At 49.7% G+C, this 12,764-nt stretch overlaps 3 non-coding genes and 12 pseudogenes across 3 annotated transcripts; all 15 read right to left on the bottom strand.

Moving 5' to 3' along the window:
- Positions 1-142: 142 nt before the first annotated feature.
- On the bottom strand, positions 143-261 carry LOC149530160 (5S ribosomal RNA; annotated as a pseudogene).
- Positions 262-3,513: 3,252 nt separating this feature from the next.
- Positions 3,514-3,632, bottom strand: LOC149530159 (5S ribosomal RNA; annotated as a pseudogene).
- Positions 3,633-4,132: 500 nt separating this feature from the next.
- On the bottom strand, positions 4,133-4,251 carry LOC149530158 (5S ribosomal RNA; annotated as a pseudogene).
- Positions 4,252-4,614: 363 nt separating this feature from the next.
- Positions 4,615-4,733, bottom strand: LOC149530157 (5S ribosomal RNA; annotated as a pseudogene).
- Positions 4,734-6,457: 1,724 nt separating this feature from the next.
- LOC149530156 (5S ribosomal RNA) lies at positions 6,458-6,576 on the bottom strand (annotated as a pseudogene).
- Positions 6,577-7,082: 506 nt separating this feature from the next.
- LOC149530155 (5S ribosomal RNA) lies at positions 7,083-7,201 on the bottom strand (annotated as a pseudogene).
- Positions 7,202-7,710: 509 nt separating this feature from the next.
- LOC149530154 (5S ribosomal RNA) lies at positions 7,711-7,829 on the bottom strand (annotated as a pseudogene).
- Positions 7,830-8,338: 509 nt separating this feature from the next.
- Positions 8,339-8,457, bottom strand: LOC149530153 (5S ribosomal RNA; annotated as a pseudogene).
- Positions 8,458-8,957: 500 nt separating this feature from the next.
- Positions 8,958-9,076, bottom strand: LOC149530152 (5S ribosomal RNA; annotated as a pseudogene).
- Positions 9,077-9,576: 500 nt separating this feature from the next.
- LOC149530151 (5S ribosomal RNA) lies at positions 9,577-9,695 on the bottom strand (annotated as a pseudogene).
- Positions 9,696-10,025: 330 nt separating this feature from the next.
- On the bottom strand, positions 10,026-10,144 carry LOC149530150 (5S ribosomal RNA). Its single transcript, XR_016359393.1, has one exon. It is a non-coding gene; the product is annotated as a 5S ribosomal RNA (ribosomal RNA).
- A 500-nt stretch (positions 10,145-10,644) lies between these two features.
- Positions 10,645-10,763, bottom strand: LOC149530149 (5S ribosomal RNA; annotated as a pseudogene).
- A 500-nt stretch (positions 10,764-11,263) lies between these two features.
- LOC149530148 (5S ribosomal RNA) lies at positions 11,264-11,382 on the bottom strand. The gene has a single exon (XR_016359584.1). It is a non-coding gene; the product is annotated as a 5S ribosomal RNA (ribosomal RNA).
- Positions 11,383-11,882: 500 nt separating this feature from the next.
- LOC149530147 (5S ribosomal RNA) lies at positions 11,883-12,001 on the bottom strand. Its single transcript, XR_016359455.1, has one exon. It is a non-coding gene; the product is annotated as a 5S ribosomal RNA (ribosomal RNA).
- Positions 12,002-12,481: 480 nt separating this feature from the next.
- Positions 12,482-12,600, bottom strand: LOC149530146 (5S ribosomal RNA; annotated as a pseudogene).
- Between the last annotated feature and the right edge of the window lie 164 nt (positions 12,601-12,764).

Raw genomic sequence — 12,764 nt, 5'->3', positions numbered from 1 at the left:
TGCACCTTATCAAGCACTCAAAATGAAGATGAGTCGGGGTGTGGGAGGTGAAGGGGATGGGCGATTGAAAATGGGCTTTGAGGAGCGTGAGAGCTGTCCCAATGTAACAATGACACGACCAGATGCTCACAAAAGTGAAAGAAGGATGCAACACTGGGACTTCTCAGGAGGTCACCCATCCCAGTACTACTCAGGCCCAAGCGCGCTTAACTGCGGAGCTCTGATGGGATCCGGTGCACTAACACTGGTATGATCGCACCCGACACCAAACTCTCGCACGCTCGTGTTAGCCCATGCCTCATGGTGCAACCTTATCTAGGACGTGCGTTATCGACCACCCAAAATGCATGGGAGAGTAGAGAGCACTCCGACGCTAAGAACGCACCTTATCTGGCGCTCGAAAATTCCCACGTGGACAATTTGGAGAAGAGCAGAGATGCGGGTCGAAGGTTATGGCCCTCGAAAGTTCTTTGATCAATTTCCCCAAATCTCATACACTTTTATCACAAGAATCAACTGTTGCGCCGACCGTTTCATCCCTATGGACATTACTTTGTTGAGCAAGACCTGTGCTACTCCGGCCCAAGCGCGCTTAACTGCGGATTTCTGATGGGATCCGGTGCACTAACGTTGGTATGATCGCACCCGCCACCAAACTCTTGCACGCTCGTGTTAGCCCCTGCCTCATGGTGCAACCTTGTCTAGGACGCACGTTATCGAGCACCTAGATTGCACGGGAGAGTAAAAAGCTCTCTAACACTAAGAACGCACCTTATCTGGCACTCAAAAATTCCCACATGGACAATTTAAAGAAGAAAGGAGATGCGGGTCAAAGGGTATAGCCCTTGGAAGTTCTTTGATCAATTTCCCCCAATCTCATATGCTTTTATCATAAGAATCAACTTTTGTGCCGACTATTTTATCTCTATGGAGATTACTTTGTTGAGTGACGCGAATTTTATACCACCTTCAATGCCTAGAATGCACCTTATCTAGCGCTAAGAACATGCCTTATTGAGCACAAAGAATGAACATGAGTTGAGGTGTGGGAGGAGAAGTGGATGGGCGATTGAAAATGCGCTTTGAGGAGCGCAAGAGCTATCCAAATGTAAAAATGACACGACCGAATGCTCACAAAAGTAAAAGAAGGGTGTGACACTGAGAGTTCCTAGGAGGTCACTCGTCCCGGTGCTACTCCGGCCCAAACGTTCTTAACTACGGATTTCTTATGGGATCTGGTGCACTAACGCTAGTATGATCGCACCCGACACCAATCTCTCGCACGCTCGTGTTAGACCATGCCTCATGGTGCAACCTTCTCTACGACGCATGTTATCGAGTACCCAGAATGCACGGGAGAGTAAAAAGCACTCAAGCACTAAGAACGCACCTTATCTAGCACTCAAATATTCCCACGTGGACAATTTGAAGAAGGACGGAGATGCAAGTAGAAGGTTATGGCCCTTGAAAGTTCTTTGATCAATTTCCCCCAATATCATATGCTTTTATCACAAGAATCAACTGTTGCACCGACTATTTCATCCCTATGGAGATTACTTTGTTGAGCGACGCAAATTTTAAGCCACCCTCAGTGCCTAGAATGCACCTTATCTAGCACTAAGAATGAGCCTTATCGGGCACTCAAAATGAACATGAGTCGGGGTGCGGGAGGTGAAGGGGATGGGCGATTTAAAATGGACTTTGAGGAGCGCGAGAGCTGTCCAAACGTAACAATGACATGACCGGATGCTCACAAAAGTAAAAGAAGGGTGCAACACCGGGACTTCCCGGGAGGCCACCCATCCCAGTACAACTCCGACCTAGGCGCACTTAACGACGGAGTTCTGATGGGATCTGGTGCACTAAAATTGGTACGATCGCACTTGACATCAAACTCTCGCACCCTCGCATTAGCCGATGCCTCATGGTGCAACCTTGTCTAAGACGCACATTATCAAGCACCCAGAATGCATAGGAGAGTAAACAGTACTTCAACACTAACAACGCACCTTATCTGGCACATGAAAATTCCCACGTGGAATTTTTGAACAATGGAGATGCGGGTCGAAGCTTATGGCCCTCAGAAGTTCTTTGATTAATTTCCCCCTGTCTCATACACTTTTATCACAAGAATCAACTGTTGTGCCGACTGTTTCATCCCTATGGAGATTACTTTTTTGAGTGACGCAAATTTTACGCCACCTTCTATGCCTAGAATGCACCTTATCTAGCACTAAGAAAGTGCCTTATGGGGCACTTAGGATGAACATGAGTCAGGGTGTAGGAGGTAAAGGTGATGGGCGATTGAAAATGGGCTTTGAGGAGCACGAGAGCTGTCCAAATGTAACAATGACACGACCAGATGCACACAAAAGTAAAAAAAGGGTCCAACACCGGGACTTCCCGAGAGGTCACCCATCCCAGTACTACTTTGGCCAAAGTGCGATTAACTATAGATTTCTGATGGGATCCGATGCGCTAATGCTCCTATGATCGCACCCGACACCAAACTCTCGCATGCTTGTGTTAGCCCATGCCTCAGGTGCAACCTTGTCTAGGACACCCGTTATCGTGCACCTAGAATGCACGGGAGTGTAAAGAGCACTCTGACGCTAAGAACATACCTTATCTGGCGCTCAAAAATTCCCACGTGGAAGATTTGGAGAAGAACAGAGATGCGGGACAAAGGTTATGGCCCTCAAAAGTTCTTTGATCAATTTCCCCCAATCTCATACGCTTTTATCACAAGAATCACAAGAATCAACTGTTGCACCGACCGTTTCCTCCCTATGGAGATTACTTTGTTGAGCGATGTGAATTTTACGCCACCCTCAGTGCCCAGAATGCACCTTATCTAGCACTAAGAACGCGCATTATCGGGCACTCAGAATGAACATGAGTCAAGGTGCGGGAGGTGAAGGGGATGGGCGATTGAAAATGGGCTTTGACGAGCGCGAGAGTTGTCCCAATGTAAAAATGACACGACCGGATGCTCACAAAAGAGAAAGAAGCATGCAAGCACCCTCGTGTTAGCCAATGTCTCATGGTGCAACCTTGTCTAGGATGCACGTTATCGAGCACCCAGAATGCACGGGAGGGTAAAGAGCACTCCGACACTAAGAACGCACATTGTATGGTGCTCAAAAATTCCCACGTGGACAATTTGGAGAAGAAGGGAGATGCGGGTCGAAGGTTATGGCCCTCGGAAGTTCTTTGATCAATTTCCCCCAATCTCATACGCTTTTATCAAAGGAATCACAAGAATCAACTGTTGCACCGACAATTTCCTCCCTATGGACATTACTTTGTTGAGCAACGCAAATTTTACGCCACCCTCAATGTCGAGAATGCACCTTATCTAGCATTATGAACACGCCTTATCAGGCACTCAGAATGAACATGAGTCGAGGTGCAATAGGTGAAGGGGATGGGCGATTGAAAATGGGCTTTGAGGAGCACGAGAGCTGTCCCAATGTAATAATGACACGACCAGATGCTCACAAAAGTGAAAGAACAATGCAACACCAGGACTTCCTGGGAGGTCACCCATCCCAGTACTACTCCGGCCCAAGCGCGCTTATCTGTGAAGTTCTGATGGGATCCGTTGCACTAACGCTAGTATGATCGCACCCAACACCAAACTCTCACACCCTCGTGTTAGCCCATGCCTCAAGGTGCAACCTTGTGTAGGACGCGCGTTATCGAGTACCAAGAATGCACGGGAGAGTAAAAGGCACTCCGACACTAAGAACGCACCTCATCTGGCGCTAAAAAATTCCCACTTGGACAATTTGGAGAAGAACGGAGATTTGGGTCGAAGGTTATGGCCCTCGAAAGATCTTTGATCAATTTCCCCCAATCTCATTCGCTTTTATCACAAGAATCAACTATTGCGTCGACCATATCCTCCCTATGGAGATTACTTTGTTGAGCGACGCGAATTTTACGCCACCCTCAGTGCCCAGAATGCACCTTACCTAGCACTAAGAACGCACCTTATCGAGCACTCAGAATAAACATGAGTTGGGGAGCGGGAGGTGAAGGGGATGTGCGATTGAAAATGGGTTTTGGGGAGAGCGAGAGCTTTCCCAATGTAACAATGACACGACCAGATGCTCACAAAAGAGAGAGAAGGGTGCAACACCAGGACTTCCAGGGAGGTCACCCATCCCAGTACTACTCTGGCCCAAGCGTGCTTAACTGCGGAGTTCTGATCGGATCCGGCGCACTAACGCTAGAATGATCGCACCCGACACCAAACTCTCACACCCTCGTGTTAGCCCATGCCTCATGGTGCAACCTTGTCTAGGACGCGCATTATCGAGCACCCAAAATGCACGAGAGAGTAAAGAGCTTCGCGACGCTAAGAACGCACCTTATCTAGCGCTCAAAAATTCCCATGTGGACAATTTGGAGAAGAACGGAGATGCGAGTTGAAGGTGCCCAAAATGCACATTATCTAGCACTAAGAACGTGCCTTATCGGGCACTCAGAATGAACATGAATCGGGGTGCAAGAGGTGAAGGGGATGGGCGTTTGAAAATGGGCTTTGAGGAGCGCAAGAGCTATCCCAATGTAACAACGACATGGCTGGATGCTCACAAAAGTGAAAGAAAGGTGCAACACAGGGACTTCCCAGGAAGTCGCCCATCCTAGTACTACTCCGATCCAAGAGCGCTTGACTGCGGAGTTCTAATGGGATCCGGTGCACTAACACTGGTATGATCGCACCCAACAACAAACTCTCGCACCCTCGTGTTAGTCCATACCTCATGGTGCAACCTTATCTAGGATGCGCATTATCGAGCACCCAGAATGCACGAGAGAGTAAAGAGCACTCCGACGCTAAAAATGCACCTTATCTGGCGCTCGAAAAACCCCACGTGGACAATTTGGAGAAGAATGGAGATGTGGGTCGAAGGTTATGGCCCTTGGAAGTTCTTTGATCAATTTCCCCCAATCTCATAAAATTTTATCACAAGAATTAACTGTTGCGCCAACAATTTCCTCCCTATGGAGATTACTTTGTTGAGCAACGTGAATTTTATGCCACCCTCAGTGCCCAAAATGCACCTTATCCAGCACTAAGAACGCGCCTTCTCAGGCACTCAGAATGAACATGTGTCGAGGTGCGGGAGGTGAAGGGGATGGGCGATTGAAAATGGGCTTTGAGAAGCACGAGAGCTATCCCAATGTAACAATGACATGACCGAATGCTCACAAAAGTGAAAGAAGGCTGCAACACCGGGACTTCCTGGGAGGTCATGCATCCCAATACTACTTCAGCCCAAGCCCACTTAACTGCGGTGTTCTAATGGGATCTGGTGCACTAAAACTGGTACAATCGCACCCGACACCAAACTCTCGCACCCTCCTATTAGCCCATGCCTCATGGTTCAACCTTGTCTAGGACGCGTGTTATCAAGCACCCAGAATGCACGAGAGAGTAAAGAGCACTCTGACGCTAAGAACGCACCTTATCTAGCGCTCGAAAATTCCCATGTGGACAATTTCGAGAAGAATGGAGATGCGGATCGAAGGTTATGGCCCTCGAAAGTTCTTTGATAAATTTCATCCAATCTCATACGCTTTTATCACAAGAATCACAAGAATCAACCGTTGCGCCGACCGTTTCCTCCCTATGGAGATTACGTTGTTGAGTGACACGAATTTTATGCCACCCTCAGTGCCCAGAATGCACCTTATCTAGCACTAAGAAAATGCCTTATCTGGCACTCAGAATGAACATGAGAATGAAATGGGCTTTGAGGAGTGCGAGAGCTGTCCCAATGTAACAATGACATGACTGGATTCTCACAAAAGTGAACGAACGGTGCAACATTGGGACTTCCCGAGAGGTCACCCATCCCAGTACTACTCCGGCACAACCGCGCTTCACTGCAGAGTTCTGATGGGATCCGGTGCACTAACGCTAGTATTATCACACTCGACACAAAACTCTCGCACCCATGTGTTAGCCCATGCCTCATGGTGCAACCTTTTCTAAGACGTGCGTTATCAAGCACCCAGAATGCATGGGAGAGTAAAGAGCACTCCGACGCTAAGAACGCACCTTATCTGTTGCACGAAAATTCCCACGTGGACAATTTGGAGAAGAACGGAGATGCGGGTTGAAGGTTATGGCCCTCGGAAGTTCTTTGATCAATTTCCCCAAATCTCATACGCTTTTATCACAAGAATCAAAAGAATCAACTGTTGCACCGACCGTTTCCTCCCTATGGAGATTACTTTGTTGAGCGAGGCGAATTTTACGCCGCCCTGACTACCCAGAATGCACCTTATCTAGCACTAAGAACGTGCCTTATCGAGCACTCAGAATGAACATGAGTGGGGTGCGGGAGGTGAAGGAGATGGGTGATTGAAAATGGGCTTTGAGGAGCGCGAGTGTTGTCCCAATGCAACAATGACATGATCGGATGCTTGCAAAAGTGAAAGAAGGGTGCAACAGCAGGACTTCTCGGCAGGTCACCCATCCCAGTATTACTCCGGCCCAAGCGCGCTTAACTGCGGAGTTCTGATGGGATCTGGTGCACTAAAGCTGGTATGATCGCACCCGACACCAAACTCTCGCACCCTCGTGTTAGCCCATGCCTCATGGTGCAACCTTGTCTAGGACGCGCGTTATCGAGCACCCAGAATGCACGGGATAGTAAAGAGCACTCCGACGCTAAGAACGCACCTTATCTGGCTTGAAAATTCCCACGTTGACAATTTGGAGAAGAATGGAGATGCGGGTCGAAGGTTATGGCCCTCGAAAGTTCTTTGATCAATTTCCCCCATTCTCATACGCTTTTATCACAAGAATCGCAAGAATCAACTGTTGCACTGACCGTTTCCTCCCTATGGAGATTACCTTGTTGAGCGACGCAAATTTTACGCCACCCTTAGTGCGCAGAATGCACCTTATCTAGCACTGAGAATGCGCCTTATCGGGCACTTAGAATGAACAAGAATCGGGGTGGGGAAGTGAAGGAGACGGGCGATTGAAAATGGGCTTTGAGGAGCACGAGTGCTGTCCCAATGTAACAATGACACGACCGGATGCTTGTAAAAGTGAAAGAAGGGTGCAACACCGGGACTTCCTGGGAGGTCACCCATCCCAGTACTACTCCGGCCCAAGCGCTCTTAACTGCGGATTTGTGATGGGATCCGGTGCACTAACGCTGGTATGATCATACCCGACACCAAACTCTCGCACCCTCGTGTTAGCCCATGCCTCATGGTGCAACCTTGTCTAGGATGCGCGTTATCGAGCACCCAAAATGTACAGGAGCGTAAAGAGCTCGCCGGCGCTAAGAATGCACCTTATCTGGCACTCAAAAATTCCCACGTGGACAATTTGGAGAAGAATGGAGATGCGGGTTGAAGGTTATGGCCCTTGGAAGTTCTTTGATCAATTTCCCCCAATCTCATACACTTTTATCACAAGAATCACAAGAATCAACTATTGCGCCGACCGTTTCCTCCCTATGGAGATTACTTTGTTGAGTGACGCGAATTTTACGCCACCCTCAGTGCCCAGAATGCACCTTATCTAGCACTAAGAACGCACCTTATCAAGCACTCAGAATAAACATGAGTCGGGGTGCGGGAGGTGAAGGAGATGGGCGATTGAAAATGGGCTTTGAGGAGCGCGAGTGCTGTCCCAATGCAACAATGACACAACCGGATGCTCGCAAAAGTGAAAGAAGGGTGCAACACCGGGACTTCCCGGGAGGTCACCCATCCCAATACTACTCCGGCCCAAGCGCTCTTAACTGCGGATTTCTAATGGGATCCGGTGCACTAATGCTAGTATGATCGCACCCGACACCAAACTCTCGCACCCTCGTGTTAGCCCATGCCTCATGGTGCAACCTTATCTAGGACGCGTGTTATCGAGCACCAAGAATGCACGTGAGAGTAAAGAGCACTCTGACGCTAAGAACGCACCTTATCTGTCACTCGAAAATTCCCACGTGGACAATTTGGAGAAGAACGGAGATGCGGGTCAAAGGTTATGGCCCTTAGAAGTTCTTTGATCAATTTCCCCAAATCTCATACGCTTTTATCACAAGAATCACAAGAATCAACTGTTGTGCCGACCGTTTCCTCCCTATGGAGATTACTTTGTTGAGCAAGGCGAACTTTACGCTGCCCTGAGTGGCCAGAATGCACCTTATCTAGAACTAAGAATGCGCCTTATCGAGCACTCAGAATGAACATGAGTCGGGGTGCTGGAGGTGAAGGAGATGGGCGATTGAAAATGGGCTTTGAGGAGCGAGAGTGCTGTCCCAATGCAACAATGACACGACCGGATGCTCGCAAAAGTGAAAGAAGGGTGCAACAAAAGGACTTCCCGGGAGCTCACCCATCCCAGTACTACTCCGGCCCAAGCGCGCTTAACTGCGGAGTTCTAATGGGATCCGTTGCACTAACGCTGGTATGATCGCACTCGACACCAAACTCTCGCACCCTCGTGTTAGCCCATGCCTCATGGTGCAACCTTGTCTAGGACGCGTGTTATCAAGCACATTGAATGCACGGCAGAGTAAAGAGCACTCCGACGCTAAGAACGCACCTTATCTGGCGCTCGAAAATTCCCACGTGGACAATTTGGAGAAGAACAGAGATGCGGGTCGAAGGTTATGGCCCTCGAAAGTTCTTTGATCAATTTCCCCCATTCTCATACGCTTTTATCACAAGAATCAACTGTTGCGCCGACCGTTTCCTCCCCATGGAGATTACTTTGTTGAGCGACGCGAATTTTATGCCACCCTCAGTGCCCAGAATGCACCTTATCTAACACTAAGAACGCGCCTTATCGGGCACTTTGAATGAACATGAGTCGGGGTGCGGGAGGTGAAGGAGATGGGCGATTGAAAATGGGCTTTTAGGAGCGCTAGTGCTGTCCCAATGCAACAATGACACGACCGGATGCTCACAAAAGTGAAAGAAGGGTGCAACACTGGGACTTCCCGGGAGGTCACCCATCCCAGTACAACTCCGGCCCATGCGCGCTTAACTACGGAGTTCTGATGGGATCCGGTGCACAAACGCTGGTATGATCGCACCCGACACCAAACTCTCGCACCCTCGTGTTAGCCCATGCCTCATGGTGCAACCTTGTCTAGGACACGCGTTATCGAGCACCCAGAATGCACGGGAGAGTAAAGAGAACTCTGACGCTAAGAACGCACCTTATCTGGCGCTCGAAAATTCCCACGTGGACAATTTGGAGAAGAACAGAGATGCGGGTCGAAGGTTATGGCCCTCGAAAGTTCTTTGATCAATTTCCCCCATTCTCACATGCTTTTATCACAAGAATCAATTGTTGCACCGACCGTTTCCTCCCCATGGAGATTACTTCGTTGAGCGACGCGAATTTTACGCCGCCCTCAGTGCCCAGAATGCACCTTATCCAGAACTAAGAACGCGCCTTATCGGGCACTCGAAATGAACATTAGTAGGGGTGCGGGAGGTGAAGGAGATGGGCGATTGAAAATGGGCTTTGAGGAGCGCGAGTGTTGTCCCAATGCAACAATGACACGACCGGATGCTCGCAAAAGTGAAAGAAGGGTGCAACACTGGGACTTCCCGGGACGTCACCCATCCCAGTACTCCTCCAGCCCAAGCGCGCTTAATTGCGGAGTTCTGATGGGATCCGGTACACTAACGCTGGTACGATCGCACTCGACACCAAACTCTCGAAGGTTATGGACGTCGAAAGTTCTTTGATCAATTTCCCCCATTCTCATATGCTTTTATCACAAGAATCAACTGTTGCGCCGACCGTTTCCTCCCCATGGAGATTACTCTGTTGAGCGACGTGAATTTTACGCCACCCTCAGTGCCCAGAATGCACATTATCTAGCACTAAGAATGCACCTTATCGAGCACTCGGAATGAACATGAGTCGGGGTGCGGGAGGTGAAGGAGATGGGCGATTGAAAATGGGCTTTGAGGAGCGCGAGTGCTGTCCCAATGCAATAATGACACGACCGGATGCTCGCAAAAGTGAAAGAAGGGTGCAACACCAGGACTTCCCGGGAGGTCACCCATCCCAATACTACTCTGGCCCAAGCGCGCTTAACTGCGGAGTTCTGATGGGATCCGGTGCACTAACGCTGGTATGATCGCACCCGACACTAAACTCTCGCACCCTCGTCTTAGCCCATGCCTCATGGTGCAACCTTGTCTAGGACGCGCGTTATCGAGCACCCAGAATGCATGGGAGAGTAAAGAGCACTCTGACGCTAAGAACGCACGTTATCTGGCGCTCGAAAATTCCCACGTCAACAATTTGGAGAAGAACGGAGATGCGAGTTGAAGGTTATGGCCCTCGAAAGTTCTTTGATCAATTTCCCCCATTCTCATACGCTTTTATCACAAGAATCAACTGTTGCGCCGATCGTTTCCTCCCCATGGAGATTACTTTGTTGAGCGATGTGAATTTTACGCCACCCTCACTACCCATAATGCACCTTATCTGGCACTAAGAACGCGCCTTATCAGGCACTCAGAATGAACATGAGTCGGGGTCCGGGAGGTGAAGGAAATGGGCGATTGAAAATGGGTTTTGAGGAGCGCGAGTGCTGTCCCAATGCAACAATGACACGACCGGATGCTCGCAAAAGTTAAAGAAGGGTGCAACACCGAGATTTCCCGGGAGGTCACCCATCCCAGTACTACTCACCCCCAAGCCCGCTTAACTGCGGAGTTTTGATGAGACCCGGTGCACTACCGCTGGTATGATCGCACCTGACACCAAACTCTCGCACCCTCGTGTTAGCCCATGCCTCCTGGTGCAACCTTGTCTAGGACGCGCGTTATCGAGCACCCAGAATGCACAGGAGAGTAAAGAGCACTTCGACGGTAAGAACGCACCTTATCCGGCGCTCAAAAATTCCCACGTGGACAATTTGGAGAAGAACGGAGATGCGGGTCGAAGGTTATGGCCCTCGAAAGTTCTTTGATCAATTTCCCCCATTCTCATACGCTTTTATCACAAGAATCAACTGTTGCGCCAACCGATTCCTCCCCATGGAGATTACTTTGTTGACCGACGCAAATTTTACGCCACCCTCAGTGCCCAAAATGCACCTTATCTAGCACTAAGAACGCGCCTTGTCGGGCACTCGGAATGAACATGAGTCGGGGTGCGGGAGGTGAAGGAGATGGGCGATTGAAAAAGGGCTTTGAGGAGCGTGAGTGTTGTCCCAATGTAACAATGACACGACCGGATGCTCGCAAAAGTGAAAGAAGGGTGCAACACCGGGACATCCCGAGAGGTAACCCATCCCAGTACTACTCCGGCCCAAGCGCGCTTAACTACGGAGTTCTGATGGGATCCGGTGCACTAACGCTGATATGATCGCACCCGACACCAAACTCTCGCACCCTCATGTTAGCCCATGCCTCATGGTGTAACCTTGTCTAGGACACGCGTTATCGAGCACCCAGAATGCACAGGAGAGTAAAGAGCACTCCGACGCTAAGAACGCACCTTATCTGGCGCTCGAAAATTCCCACGTGGACAATTTGGAGAAGAACGGAGATGCGGGTCGATGGTTATGGCCCTCGAAAGTTCTTTGATCAATTTCCCCCATTATCATACGCTTTTATCACAAAAATAAACTGTTGCGCCGACCGTTTCCTCCCCATGGAGATTACTTTGTTGAGCGCCGCGAATTTTACGCCACCCTCAGTGCCCAGAATGCACCTTATCTAGCACTAAGAACGCGCCTTATCGGGCACTCGAAATGAACATGAGTCGGGGTGCGGGAGGTGAAGGAGATGGGCGATTGAAAATGGGCTTTGAGGAGCGCAAGTGCTGTCCCAATGCAACAATGACACGAACGGATGCTCGCAAAAGTGAAAGAAGAGTGCAACACCCAGACTTCCCGGGAGGTCACCCATCCCAGTACTACTTCGGCCCAAGCGCGCTTAACTGCGAAGTTCTGATGGGATTCGGTGCACTAACGCTGGTATGATCGCACCCTCGTGTTAGCCCATGCCTCATGGTGCAACCTTGTCTAGGACGCGCGTTATCGAGCACCCAGAATGCACGGGAGAGTAAAGAGCAATCTGACGCTAAGAACGCACCTTATCTGGCGCTCGAAAATTCCAACGTGGACAATTTGGAGAAGAACGGAGATGTGGGTCGAAGGTTATGGCCCTCGAAAGTTCTTTGATCAATTTCCCCCATTCTCATATGCTTTGATCACAAGAATCAACTGTTGCGCTGACCGTTTCCTCCCCATGGAGATTGCTTTGTTGAGCGACGCGAATTTTACGCCACCCTCAGTGCCCAGAATGCACCTTATCCAGCACTAAGAACGCGCCTTATCGGGCACTCGGAATGAACATGAGTCGGGGTGCGGGAGGTGAAGGAGATGGGCGATTGAAAATGGGCTTTGAGGAGCGCGAGTGCTGTCCCAATGCAACAATGAAACGACCGGATGCTCGCAAAAGTGAAAGAAGGGTGCAACACCGGGACTTCCCGGGAGGTCACCCATCCCAGTAATACTCCGGCCCAAGCGCGCTTAACTACGGAGTTCTGATGAGATCCGGTGCACTAACACTGGTATGATCGCACCTGACACAAAACTCTCGCACCCTCTTGTTAGACCATGCCTCATGGTGCAGCCTTGTCTAGGACGCGCGTTATCGAGCACCTTGAATGCACGGGAGAGTAAAGAGCACTCCGACGCTAAGAACGCACCTTATATGGCGCTCGAAAATTCCCACGTGGACAATTTGGA

Source organism: Cupressus sempervirens, chromosome 11, assembly GCF_028749045.1.
Source record: "Cupressus sempervirens isolate cs-2001-9-10 chromosome 11, ASM2874904v1, whole genome shotgun sequence".
NCBI lineage: Eukaryota > Viridiplantae > Streptophyta > Pinopsida > Cupressales > Cupressaceae > Cupressus > Cupressus sempervirens.
The sequence above is the reverse complement of the archived record's forward strand: the minus strand, read 5'-3'. Positions and strand labels throughout refer to the sequence as shown.